Below are 13,573 nucleotides of genomic sequence, written 5' to 3'. Positions count from 1 at the left end.
TGTTCCGTGCCCCCTTCAGTTTCTCCCCCCGCAGCTGCTGGGTCCGGAGGGGCCCAGCCCTGCCGCTGCCCACCCACCACGGGGGCACACCAGGGACGTGGCGCTGCAGCAGCCGTAGCAGCAGTGAGGGTCTAACCAGAGAGGAGACGGGCTCCTGTAAATTGGAAAGTTGTTTTCCTATCCATCTGATCTGCTCTGTTCATAAAAACAGACCGAACCCTCCTGGCAGAATTCATTTCTCACTTCCACTTTCAAGTGGTCTCTAAATATAAGAAGCCAAGCCTGTCCAATTAATCACAGTGCTGAACATCTTGAATACCTGGGGAGAAAGCAAACTACAGCTACTGGAAAGTTTAATTTGAACACTTGAACTAAATTAAGGAGTATTTAAAGCACAGTGACAGTTGTCAGGTAGCAGGTAAGAAATAACCCCTCCTGGCTTTTTTTCCCCCCCTCTTTCCTTGAAATCTTCTGGTAACTGGAGAAATTGTCAGTTCCTGTAAGGCTTTCTGAATCTTGCTGATGCTGCCCTTATTGAGTTAGAAAATGGAAGGAGAATAAAGCCCACTGGTAAACATTTAAGTTCCAAATTATTTTAATTTACACCCTAGTGACATGAACAGGCTTTCACATATGGTGTCAATGTGTTAACTGAATTTTCTCCACCTTCTACTTGTTAAGCACAATGCAGACTCGGCAGTCCTACGAAGAAACAGCTGAATATAACATACCACACTCCTTCTACACTTTGGGAATTGTCATATTGCATCTGTGGGATTAAATTTTTTAAGGAGTTGTCAAGTTTAATTGGAGAGTTCACACAGTCCCAGCTCTGGTGCTGTGATTTATCCAGCAAGTGTTTTGCTTTTATCGCTTTACACTAACTCGCAGATCTAAATAAAACCATCTACGAACAAAGGCTGTGGAATCAGGCAAACTGCTTTCATACGCTGGTTTTCCTATGGTTTAATTTCTGTTTTATCATTTGATGGAGGTTCAGTTCCATTTCAAACTTCCCCGCAGGCCTGGTGCTCAGGGCTGCGGATGCAGAGAGCTCCAGAGGGAGCAGGACCAGGCACGCCGAGCTGACTCACAGCAGCACCAGGACCGATGCACCCGCAGGAAGAGGGGTGCCGTCCAGCCGTGCCCACGGGCAGGCTGAGCGGGGAGCCCAGGGCTCGCTGGCAGGGCTGCTCTGCTCCCAGCCCGCACAGCTCTGCCCCACAAGCACCAGCACATGGCTCCCGGCTGTCCATGGGACCCACCTCAGCCTGAAGGGACACCTCTGTGTGCATCTAAGTGTACGAGCACACAGCAATAAATAAAAATTTCTGTTTGGAATAATGCTTTACAAGCGTTAAGCTTGGCGACGCAGGTACAAGCTGGGATCAGCACTGAGCACGAGCCCAAGCACAGCGTATTCACCTGGTATCCAAAAAGCACTTCAGCACCTCTCAGGAAAACGAGCCAGCAGTTCGTTACTTTTCTCTGCCTGGTATTTGAAGATGACTGCACCTTAAACTAACAAAGCAGCGAGCTTTTAGTAAGTTAAGCAGACCACGTCAAACCCACGGGGTGCACCAGGTGAGAGGAGGCAGGCATGCAGGGCCTCGCACCACACAGTGCCTGGCAGCACCGACACAAACCGGGGCAGCTCCTGCCCGCCAGCCCTGCTCAGGGACACTTGTGGACAGCACGCGGCAGCACAGGACACTGAATTCAGGCTGTATTTTCCTCCTAAACATCTGTTTGACTGGCAGCTGCAAGATATTTGTAAGGGAGCAAGCATTATCTGCCTCCCTAGACACTGAGAGGACTACGCCTAAAGCTTAGTGTGGGGGCAAAGCACCGCCTTACCACGTAAGTAAGGATTGCTGCAATTATCCATGGAACTGATTTGAATACATTTCTGTTTTGATCACATGCAATAATACTTGTAGGAACCTTCTTTTAACTTTGTATAAAAGGGGAGATGCAATTTTACTCAGAAATCACATTTTTTTCATCACTCAGCAGCAGATGAGCTTCCAAAGACTCAAGGTACAGGGTTTTGTACCGATAACACGTGTTTTGGAGCCCTGAAGACCTTGGGTGCAGTCTTCTCCACGTGGATTCTAGATGTTTCAGTTCGTGCTCGCTCCCACCTGTTCTAACGCAGTACCTGTTTGTTTTGCCTCCAGCACACACTCACTACCTGCAGCTTGTAAACTAATATTAAAGTGCAAGATGAGATTGCTGAGCTAGGGATTGAGCCATAAAAGCCTTTTGCAGCACTTACTTTATCTTGGGGAAAACAAACAGCACATCTCCTAAGCGAGCTCCCAGCTGCATTATGCAGGCAGCGTGCTGGGGCATTAACCCTTCTCCACCTCGGTGCCAACGGAGATCGGCTTCACGCGACAAGAGTTAACGGGGGGATGTGCACACACCAACAAGGCATTTACTGAGAGAAACTACTCAAAAAAATGAAAGGATATTTTAGTCTTTCAAATATTTAGAGCTCTCAATTTGTACATATTTATTCTACTTACACAAAAACAGTCCCCTGGAAAGCTATATCCTAATCCATAAACAGAAAAACAGAAATTGCTTCCTGCAGCATTGGTGGGAATTACCCCAACACAGAGGTGAATAGTGTAGGTATACATTCATAGAAAATATTGATAATTATTTCTTTGATCTAAAAATACATTTATATGTACAAAAACAGACCCAAAAATAAATGAAAATGTCCAACCACATACATGCCTTTCCAAAGTACTGTAAAAAATGTAGCTAGCATAAACTGCAAGAAGATGGAGGACTGCAGGAGTTTGTATAATATTTAGATTTTTTTTTTTTTTAAGACATCTCTCACAATAGCTTTGTTACAGTTGATTATGCCTTAGGGCTACACCAGATGACTTATTTTTGTTTTTTATTTTGTTAAGCTCATATAATCCAATAGTCTTCTCTCTCATTAATATGAGCAGAAATTTAGAAGACCAGACCCATTCTTGGCCAAGGGATCAGTTTTCAAAAGAAAGAACTATATATCTGTCCCTTTAAAAGAGACAGAAAACTCCATTAAAATTTACAACAATTGACAGCTTCCATCTTCACCTTAATTCTTAGCTCTAAGCCCCATGGGAGTCGAAACGTCCAGACCATCTTCACCTTTATCACTTTTTATCAGTGCCCATTAAAAATAAAGACTTTATCTTAAGTCCACAATCCAGCTAAGAAAGTGCTTTGGAAATGAGTTTAGTCAAGCTGGCCTACAACATCTACATTTTTCACTTGTCTCTGTGACTACTGGCAAACAACTTTCCCATTACCACGTGTAATAGGTACAGCGCTCCGTCCCGTCGTTACCTTCTTACAACAGGCAATGCCTGTCTGAGCTGATAGCAAGGCTCCCAGTTAAGAGTTTTTACTTAACACCGTTCCTTTTTCATTGTGTACCATCATTCAGCGCTGAAAATATTTGCAAAGGCATAACTAGTTCACATGGCAATTTGTTTTTTGTGTGTGAAACAGTGATACACAGAGAAGGAGCTACAGTTCAGCAGGACCTGCACGAGCAGGCAGACCAAGTCCACACACAGTGTGCCCACCCTTGTTGTTCTCAGATGACAACGAGCACAGTGAGAGGCACAGCCGATGCTGCAGGATTGCACCTGGGAGCTGCTGCGGCTTCCTCTGACCTCCCTCTGTTCTGCCTCCCACCTTCCAGCCGCACTCCCAAGGGGGATCCTGGTGGCCCCAGCTGTAACACCGTGGTACGGGCTGGGGGAAAGTATCTGAGATGGCAAAAAGGATCCAATGAAGTCCCCCAGTCAGCACATCAGTTATCCAAAACAGACTGCTGCCAACCCCAGACAGGTTTTTACCCGTGCAACACACTTGAATACAACACGCAGAGCCGATCATCGTCCAGCCACAAACAAAGCTTTCCGGGCTTGAGGGTCTGTCCTGGGGCACCTGTGGTCTCAGCCACAGCCAGAAGGAACTGTGGCCACCACAAAGCACGAGCGGTGCTGAGGATCTCTTTTAGTTCTGTGCTTCACAGCAGCACCTACATGCTTCAATAAAGGTGTAACTTGCTCTGAAGGTATCTTATCTTTTCCATGCACATCTATTCTTCTCTGCTAGAGTCCTTTGTAGTTTGAAACCAGTTGACTAGATGGGGGGGAAAAAATCCTTACACCAAAGAAACAAATCATGCCAGAAATGAGTCGCCCTCGACCTCATAATTCTGACCATATGTACCCAGGAAAATAATACATGGTTGATCATGAGCTCAGCTTAACCCATTTAACTGTTAATATAACGTTTTCACACCTTTCTTCCTGAAGTCATTCTTTAAAGGGGCTTTAAGATGGCTATTCATCCAGCAGTGAATGGCACTTATTGAAACCACACACCTTACCCTGGCATCCACAGGTTTCATTGTTGACTTTGACCATAAATATTTACATATTTTTCCTCAGGGTAAATTCTACAGGAATAATTTTCTTAGCCAAAATAATATCTTAGAAGATATAAATTGTATACAAAATGTATACAAGAGCTTTTTTCTGTGACACATTCTCATTTGTTAACATAACTTTGACAGTCTTATTCCTGAGTGCAACAATCTAAAGACATAGATGCTAAGCAGAGCTATAATTTGTTCTAAAATTCCCATTCCAAAATAATGAGATACACAGATTGAAAAACAGCTGGACTGTCAGAAGGGATAGCAAAAAGCTCCTGAATAACCTCGGTCAAGTTCCAGCCATCATGCAGGTCTCCTCCAGCGTTTGCAGACTGGAGATTCAGGACATCAGTAGGGATTAGCAGACCCACACCTTCTTCCTACTGCAGCTGCCCAGGATGAAGCCTCAGTTTTAACCCCATCACGCTCACATAAGACCAGCAACTGAACACAGGCTCCTGTGTTGCCTGAAATTTGAGGGCCTGAAGGCTGCAGGAAAGCAGATAGTATTGCTGCTTATGGTGCCTTCAGGACACGCAGAGACACTGGAGCACCAGGTGCAGAGCAATAACCCCAGACTGGAGCCCTGCCTGCACTGGCATGTCACAAGAACGAGCTCTGAGCAATCCTTGTTCCAGCCCACAGTAATTAAGTGCAGAACACTGACCTTTTAAGCTTGCTATTTTTTAATTATTTTGTAGAAAAAAAGTGGGCTCTCCTCCATATCCCTCTCCAATCAACTCTACTGGGACAGAGACTTCATTTAAGGGAGAGGGGAAAGCTGAACCTCCCATGCATTAATACTTATTACAACCTCTTGATGGGCCATTTAAAAATAAAAGTGATCCACACATACAGCGGCACATTCTATTTGTTTTGTCATGAACATTTAAACCTGTATATATTTTGTGTTAATTATGCTAATTAAATGAAGTAACCTATAAAATTTATCGGGTGAGAGCCCAAAGAGCAGAGGGCATGCCATAGCTTAGAAAGGCCGCATTCTGCTTCCGCAGTCCAAAGCAGATTGGTTTGTTCATTTTGGGAACTGCTGTGAAGAATTCAGACAACCCAGCTGATTTTAGAAGCGTTCACTGTGATGTATGATGGCCTATTCAAATCCCCAGGCTTTTGGCTCAGACCAGTAGTTTACATCTAAATTACTTTCTCCATTAAGTTCAAACTTTAATTTCCAATATATTAAATCTGTGTTGTTCAAAACAACAAAAGGCTCTTTTTATTAGCTTTGTTCCTACAATTATTAGATTAAGCATGTCATTAAAAAGTAGTTTATCAACATTTCTTGTAGGTATAGTTTGGTAGTGATGAACAGAGCTGATTTTTGAATATATTTAGAGAGGAAGAAAATTCACATCACATATGACAGCCCCATATCAATCCATTGTGTCTTATTAAAAAAATGATACTTTCGTAACAGATTAAACTGACCTGTGGGAAGAGCACGGCTGAAGCTTGTGATGCACTTGCTGTGCTCCTCAAATGCTTTGAATACTGGGAACTAGCAAGGGGCTTTGGTTCATGTTCTCCCTTCCCTAATATATATTCTTTGCTAATATATTGTGCACAGTGATCAATCTAATGGGAAAAAATAAAGTGTTATTTTCCTCTGATAGTAGCTATCATGTTTTTGTTTCTGGCAAGAATCAAGGTGAACACGGGTTATATTTGCTGTAAAACATCAGGCACATCTTTTCAGAAACAGTTTTCCTTTTGTTCAAGATGGTGCTTAACAGGTCACACAAAAAAATAATAAAATTCTTTAAGCAGTTAGAAGCACCTTGTCAACAGTCTCACCACTGAGTAAGAGTAATGAGTTCATGAGTAAGAGTCACCTCCATCTCAATAGATCTGGCTTCCTGAAACAAATAGCCTTTGGCCCCACGTGCCCCACATGGGGAACGAGGTGCCACGGCCCCCACTCAGCACTGGTGGAGGCTGGGCACTTGGGCCGACCAGCAAGTCACAAGAAGTGCCATACCTTTTGTTTATTTGTTTGTTTTCCCCAGCTTCTACAATAGCAATACTTGAGAAAGAAAGGAGAGAAGCTAGGGATGAAAAATAAAATATTTATCTTCAACTGCCACAAGCTGAAGATAAAAGTTTTCATGCTGTTCTGCACTTGAACTTCCGCCATGGCTAAGTTTTCCTCTGAGGTAAGAGTCACACAGAATTGTCCTTTTCCTATTCAGTTAGAGCCCTTGATTAAGGCTGGCCATCAGTTCTATTTGTTAACCTGCATGTGATACCATATTCATTTTAGTAACGACCCCCAACAACTAATTGTCTGTGTTCTACCCTATTGCAGTTCAAGTGTCTGAAGGTTCGAGGTTGGCAATGTTCAACGCATCATTTGGAAAGGAAACTCCTCCTGTTTCTCACCCAAACGAGCTTTGTTTCAGAGTTGTTTTCAAAATGTTTTACAAAAAGACTGAGTTGCAATACTGACCTGCAGAACCTGCAGGTGAGTGTTTGTAGGCTTTGAGGAGAACCCTTGCACTGACCGACATGCAGCCTCTCACGGGCACAGCAGGTGCCAGGAGCCCAAGGAATACACAGCCAACAGGAGCCAACAACTCGCTCTCTACCTAGATCCAGAGACAAACAACATTTTCTCTCAGAGCAAATTTCATGGTCTTCTAACATCTCATAGTCTTTGTAACAAACAACGTAGTGTATATTTGCCAACAAGTTAAAGTTTATGGAGAAACACATCGAAAGGAGACATTTTTAACCAACAATTCTCATTCTGCCATTGTCTAACTACCCAGTGATTCACAATAGAGATCAACTCTGCCAAACTTGTGGGAACATTTGGCTGCCAGCCTCACAGGGCTTTAGCATCATTCATATATATTAGGCAAAAAAGACCACGGAGAGGCTGCGCTCCAGCTTCCCATACCACAGACCTTTATCCAGGGATCCTCACTTCCAGCCAAATAAGTGCTCTTTTCCCCTTTCACACTTCCACCATCTGCAGAAGGTAGATAACACACAGACTTAACTAACAGCAAATGAGTTGTCAAAGTGTATCTCTCCCATCCCAAATGAGAGCATTTCAGAGAAAAGAATAAGCTAATTAGATATACGTACAAAACGTTTTTGCAAGCTCTCTTTAGATGTAGATCATATATCCCAGGTGGAAAACAGATTGCTCGTTTGTTCAGCCAGCTTGCTGAAGAACAAGTTCCTGACATTTTTTGTTATTATTTTTATAGCTATATTCATGAAGTCTTGTGGTTGATAAGTAGGGCAATTTGCATCACTGGTTTGGATGGAGGTCGATGCATCCCTCTGCAATGCAGTTTCAAGCATTTAGAAAAGCAGGACCCAAGTGCAGCTGAGCAGTGTGCTACCCCCTGCATTTTTAAACACACATCATGCAACAATCTCTGCTGGCTGATAAAGTGCAGTCATTAGAAACACTTGCTGCACCTTTAGCTTCTTTGTCTTCAATCACCAAGATGCCTGGCATTTCAAAAAGTCAAGTGGGGAGGATTAGACTCAGCTGAGAAAAATATCTTTGCACAAAGATTGCAAATACCCATTTGAGTAGGAAGCACATTCGCAAAGAAGGAGAAAGCAGAAATCACCCTCTATTTGTTTGTTACAAAAAGGAAGAGGACCGTAAGCCCCAAGTATCAAAACAGAAAGACTTATCTGATGGCAATCAGAGGTTAAAAACGCTTTTGCTACAAATAAGCATGCTTCCTCAGAAGTGCCAACGTGCTCTCCGTAAATAACTCACTGATAGCCAGCGTACCTCGCGTGTTTTGTCAGCAGAGGTTTGCTCTCTGTCCCCGGGCAGGCCACGGCTGCAGCCCCCAGGCTGCTCCCACCCACCGAAGGCAGCCCTGGCTGCCGGGGGCAGCTCTGCTGCTGCTGGCAGCTCACTGGGGGTCCTGGGGCAGCCCCCATCACGGGCCGAGACGGGCACCAGCCCCAGCGCCGCCAGCACCGGGCGGCAGCCGCTGGTGCAGCGCCCCTCAGGCTCAGGCCTGGTGCTCCTGCGGGAGTGTCTCAGAGCTGCCTGGACTTTGTAGCAATGAACAGGGAAAGAAAAGTCACTGGAAGCAATAGAAGCATGAGTAGAAAATCCGTCCACATGCAGTGTTTTAATCTCAACACACTGACGCCGTTTTGTTCTGAAATCCACTGCTAACTGAACCAAGGACTGAGGATTCACTTGTGGCACCCAATGCCAAACTTACTCTGAATACATCTACTTGACATTGGTTATTTATCCTTTATGATAGCAAAGTAATGCCTACAGCAATGCAAACTATAGCGGCTGTAATGACTACGTTGAGATTACAGTACACACTTCTGTGACTGTCGGACCATATATCACCTAAATTCAAATCAGTATATCTCGCACAACACCACCAGTTTAAATCAAGAGAGAAGCACACCAACACTTTGTAATCTTCCCAGCAAACTGAAAAATGTTTCAGACAACATGTACAACCCTCACATGTTTATGTAACACAATTATGTTCTAAAACAACCCCAATCCTACCTTTTTTAATAAGATGTAATAGTTTTCATTTTACTTACATCTCCCATTCATGCACGTTGCCAAAGGCTCCCTTCAAGCAAGGAAAAGGCAGTTTTAACACTATTCATTATTTAGAAACCTACTGAGACCCTAGACTAGCCCAGCCAATGTAAAAATAACAGAAGCACTCACCCTGCAGATGTTTAGGGTAAGTTTCATGATTTTATGCTCTTCTTTTCTATATCTGCATTTTGCTCCGGCACAAAACCCCACTTTATTACACCTTCTACCAGCTCCAGTGCCTGCAGCTTACTCCTCGCTTGGAGCCCAGATAGGAAAGGAAGCAAACCAAGGGCCGGCCCCCCCACACCTTCTTCTAGGATGCGGGCAGCCCCCGCACGCTGATGTGCTGCACCTGGGGCTGGGGAAACTCCCTCATGCAAAGGGCACCTTCTCCCTACAGCAGGGCAAGAAGGCAGAGAGACGAGACGAGACGAGCGGAGCCCACCTGTGCCCTGCCTGTGTCAGGGCAGCCCACCTGGCTGCCGCAGCTGTGGTGTTTTACTGCTCAGCCCGGCTCCTTTTCTGCAGGAGAAAGGGTGGCAGGAACAAAGTGACAAAGGGCAGGCAGGGGGACAAATGACCAAGAGATCTCCCTGCCTCTTGTAGGCAGCAAACCTGTGGTGTGACAGCTTAGGGAAAGCAGCCTTGCTCCTGGGAGGAGGAGGAGGAGGAGGAGGACGAGGATGGGCAGGGGGCTGCACAGGCAGCACCAGGTCACGTCCTGGGTGAACAGTGCAGAAGAGGGGCAGGGACAGGAGCAAGTCAAGCGTGTAGGCACATGAAAGGGTTAATTAGCAGCTGCCAGTAGTTACTGTCTAATATGTATCTGAGAAAATAACTATTATTTAGGCACCCAGCATGCATGGCAGTGACATAATGCTTCTATCTTCTCCTTCGTTAGCTGATGGAAACATTACACAGATATATTTCTGGAACTAATTGGACTGATCCTACTCTCTCAGCTGGCTTGCATGGTTTAAATATGCCTCCTATTAACTCAGCTGTTTTCTTAATCCAGCACTAGACTTTTAAATACTGTTACTCCTAACACAGCAATGACTTCAGCGTGAATAACTCTGCTCCCTAGGCACATTACTATATCGATAATGTGATTTGAGCCCTGATGCATGCACCTCCAATACCCTGATATGCAATTTGAAAGGCTATTACTTAAAGGCTCAGGTTGCTGGAAAAAATAATTTAGCAGATGAAGAGCAGTCTTTTCCAACACCAATGTGGTGCAGCTCTGGCCCCCTCAGCAGTGTGGTGCCCCGTGGGATGCTGTCGCTGTCCCCCCCAGCACCATGTCCATGGAGGGCACACGCAGCAGGGCCCTTCAGAGGCTGTGAGCATCCTCCTGAACGAAGGATGGCAAGGAAATAACACTTTATCTTCAGTAAACCCACTGGTTACACTGGAAGGCATTAAGTTCTACCCTACCACCTGGATAACAAAAGTAGCAAACAGTTGGTCTCAAATGTTGACAAATTGCAGAAGACTGAACTTCACCTCTGCAATATGTAAAACACGTTACATCGTGGGTCTACTACGAAAACAAACACTTTTTAGATGGGTTGACAACTCCCCAGGAGCAGTTGAGGCAGCTGAGGGAGACGGCAGTGCTGTTGTTCCTGCCAGGGATGCCCCTCCTTCACCAGGAGGACTTCAGAAACTGCTCTTCCCTGGATGAACCATAATGTGGAGGTCTCCCAGGCTTGTTGCCCATTTATATACCACTTTTTCCCTTCCTCATATGCTGAACAGGATGACCATACAAATTAACTTGTTGTCCCATTCCCTCTGTTCCTCTGAGTAACATTTAATTAGTAGGAAGGCACAGCGTACCAGGAGGACTCCCTGTTTACCAAATACAAACGTTGCAGAGCAGCCTCAGCTTTGGAAGCACACGACAGACCAAGCCGCTTTCCAGGGTCGCTCTGAAGCACGGAGGAGCCAGGCACTTTGCATGGCATCATGCTGTAATTTGTAATTGACAGTTTTCTTGCGAGAGCTTCCCAGCCAAATCAAGAGATTGTTCTCCAAAGACAGGCAGCTGGGTAAATGTCAAGAGCTCAAAAAGTAAATTACAGTGCAAACAGGTTTGATATTTCTATGAAATGAAAGTTAAGCTCATTTCTTTTTAAAATACAGAATTTTATTTAAAACAAGTGAAAACCTTCTATTGTGACCTTTATGAGATTCCAAACAGTGACGAATTTGGTCATTACAAATAACCTTTTCCTAGCAAGAGCTTTACCAGTGGGGACTTCCTTGCAGTATATATGTGAATTAATTTCCATCGTACAAAACAATAAATAATATAAAAATCTTGTAAGATACCTATCTACAGTAAAATACGAAGAACAAAAAAAGAAAAGAAAAAAAAAAAGGAAGAACTTCTTTAAAGCATCACCATGAAATATTTTATTTTGTGCCATGGCTTACTAGGAAGCCAATTCTGTAGCTCCTCTGCTACTTCAGGAGCAAATAAGTATGCCAGGATTTGCCTTGCTATTTATCTATGCGATTAACCCAAAGATGGGAATGAGATCATTAACCTGGGATTACTTGCGTGTTTAGAGCTCTCATCAAGCCTGTAGTACTTTGTTATCCAAACTGAAAATATCCCAAATTGTTCATACTTGTTTTAACTTTACATTGACAAAGACTATTCTGAAACTAAACTAACTAACTAAATAAATATGATGGTCACTAAATGAAACCTGAAGCTCTAATTAACTCACAGAGTACCAAACCCTATCTTGTGATGTAATCATCAAACTAATACCGGGATTTTTGAAATAAAAGTTTCCTTTTAGCAGTAGACTCTTAAAGTTTGTCCAGGTTTTCCAAAGCATTACACAGTGAATTACTGTGTACTGGGCCTGTGATCGCATTTGGCTACAAATAAATATACAGTAGTAGGAAAACAGAAGCAGCTTTGTCCAGCTGATCCGAAGTGGCACCACCCGCTGCCGGGGGAATGCAGCAGGCTGGCATCCTTCCTCACCAGAGCGGCTGTGACGTTCCTGGCCCCCACCTGTGCGGCGCTGGTGCCTCGCTGCCAGCCCCGGAGGCCCCACGGTGCCCGCCAGGACTCGCTGTGCCCCAGGGACCTGCACCGACCGTGGACTGCACAGAGATGCGGGTCCTGATGTTACAGAGCTTTGGGTGCTTGGGAACTCAGCCCCCTCCAGTTCTGGCAGGAAACAGGCGTGCTGGTGCATTTAAGCTCTGGGCTTTTGACTTGACTGGACCTCAGAGTCTCCAGGCATCCTTCTGGCTAAATGGCGCTCAGGTCTGCTTCAGTACTGGGAGCGGTTTTCCCCAAATAAATCAATCTGGCTGCAGTTTTCGCCTGCTTGTGTGTGGCAGGGAACATAAATCCTACCGGATGACAAAGACATAGAAGGGGGCTCCGGGGGTGGACATTGCGTAGGCTTCTTTCTCCCCAGACCACTTCATAGGCCGAACTGGTCTCACTCCCACATCACTCCCGAGACTCATAAAAACAAACGTCAGTGCCAATAATAGCTGGGCTGATAGAGAGATTTGTTTTATTTGCTGAAATGCAGCATTTATCACCCAAATGCAGTCAACCATCGGATACACGGCCAGCGTCAGTAACAGTGCAGAAACCCCAGGTGGACGCTGCTTTCAATTAGAGCTAATTAAGGAGGAAGAGCACTGCAAGCTGGGCCGTGGAGGTGCAGCCTGGCCGGCTCCGGCCTGGCAGCTGGAGGCTGGGGGCCTGGTGCTGGAGGTGCAGCCCCCCCCAAACTCCTGCACCCTGTGTCCGAGCAGGCCGCCAGTGCAGGTCCTGACCCTGCTCACAGGTGACAGGCGGCGGTTTGTGCTGCTGACGGGTGGCACTTCTCTTCCCGAAGCACAGCAGGTGTTGGAGAGGCGCGTGTGGCCTGGGACCTGACGGCAGCACGAGGTACAGGGCCGTGTCACGCCCCGTGCGCTGCCTCCGTACCTTGGAAAGGCAGCTGCGGCAGTGATGCAAGACCATAAAAGCATGTGCAGAGATGAGAGAAAGATGGAAGGTGAATTTATTTTCTTTGCTGGGATCCTTAGTCAGAGTACTGCGTTGTCTTTTTTGCTGTTCTTTGAAGCAATGTTCGTTAGTTAGGATTAAAAATTTTCCAAACGTGACAGTACATTTAAAAATATGGATAATAAATATGGATAATAAAATATAATAAAATATGGATAATAAATTCTTTCATATTTCGTGTATCATAAGTGTAGCCTCCACTTCATATTTTCTAACAAAATGTAGTGTTTGCTATTTAATTATATCTAAAGTGTGAAATAAGTATCTGTTCTGCTATTGAAAAAAAAAAGATACAATGAAGACTAACATGTTAGAAAGTTTCTGTAATAATTACATACATTAGCTTACTCAATTTAATTAAGAAATTTAAAGACTGCCATTTCAGAAATGGATCTTGTGTACCTCTATAAAATCAAATGGTCAAATGTGCAAGGCATTCATAGACATGATCTGGCTGCACTTTGGGCCTCACTTT

General features: G+C 44.7%; 1 protein-coding gene across 5 annotated transcripts in view; it reads right to left on the bottom strand.

Moving 5' to 3' along the window:
* The window catches only part of NEGR1 (neuronal growth regulator 1), a 322,390-nt gene extending 313,056 nt beyond the window's left edge, over positions 1–9,334 (bottom strand). For 3 of the 5 annotated variants that reach the window (XM_080603526.1, XM_080603533.1, XM_080603528.1), the window contains exon 1: positions 9,168–9,334. The gene's annotated coding sequence lies outside the window, so the exon portion shown is untranslated. The remainder of the gene's footprint in view (positions 1–9,167) is intronic. The other 2 variants (XM_080603530.1, XM_080603527.1) reach the window with 2 other exon arrangements.
* Between the last annotated feature and the right edge of the window lie 4,239 nt (positions 9,335–13,573).

Source organism: Anser brachyrhynchus, assembly GCF_964034855.1.
Source record: "Anser brachyrhynchus genome assembly, chromosome: 8".
NCBI lineage: Eukaryota > Metazoa > Chordata > Aves > Anseriformes > Anatidae > Anser > Anser brachyrhynchus.
The sequence above is the reverse complement of the archived record's forward strand: the minus strand, read 5'-3'. Positions and strand labels throughout refer to the sequence as shown.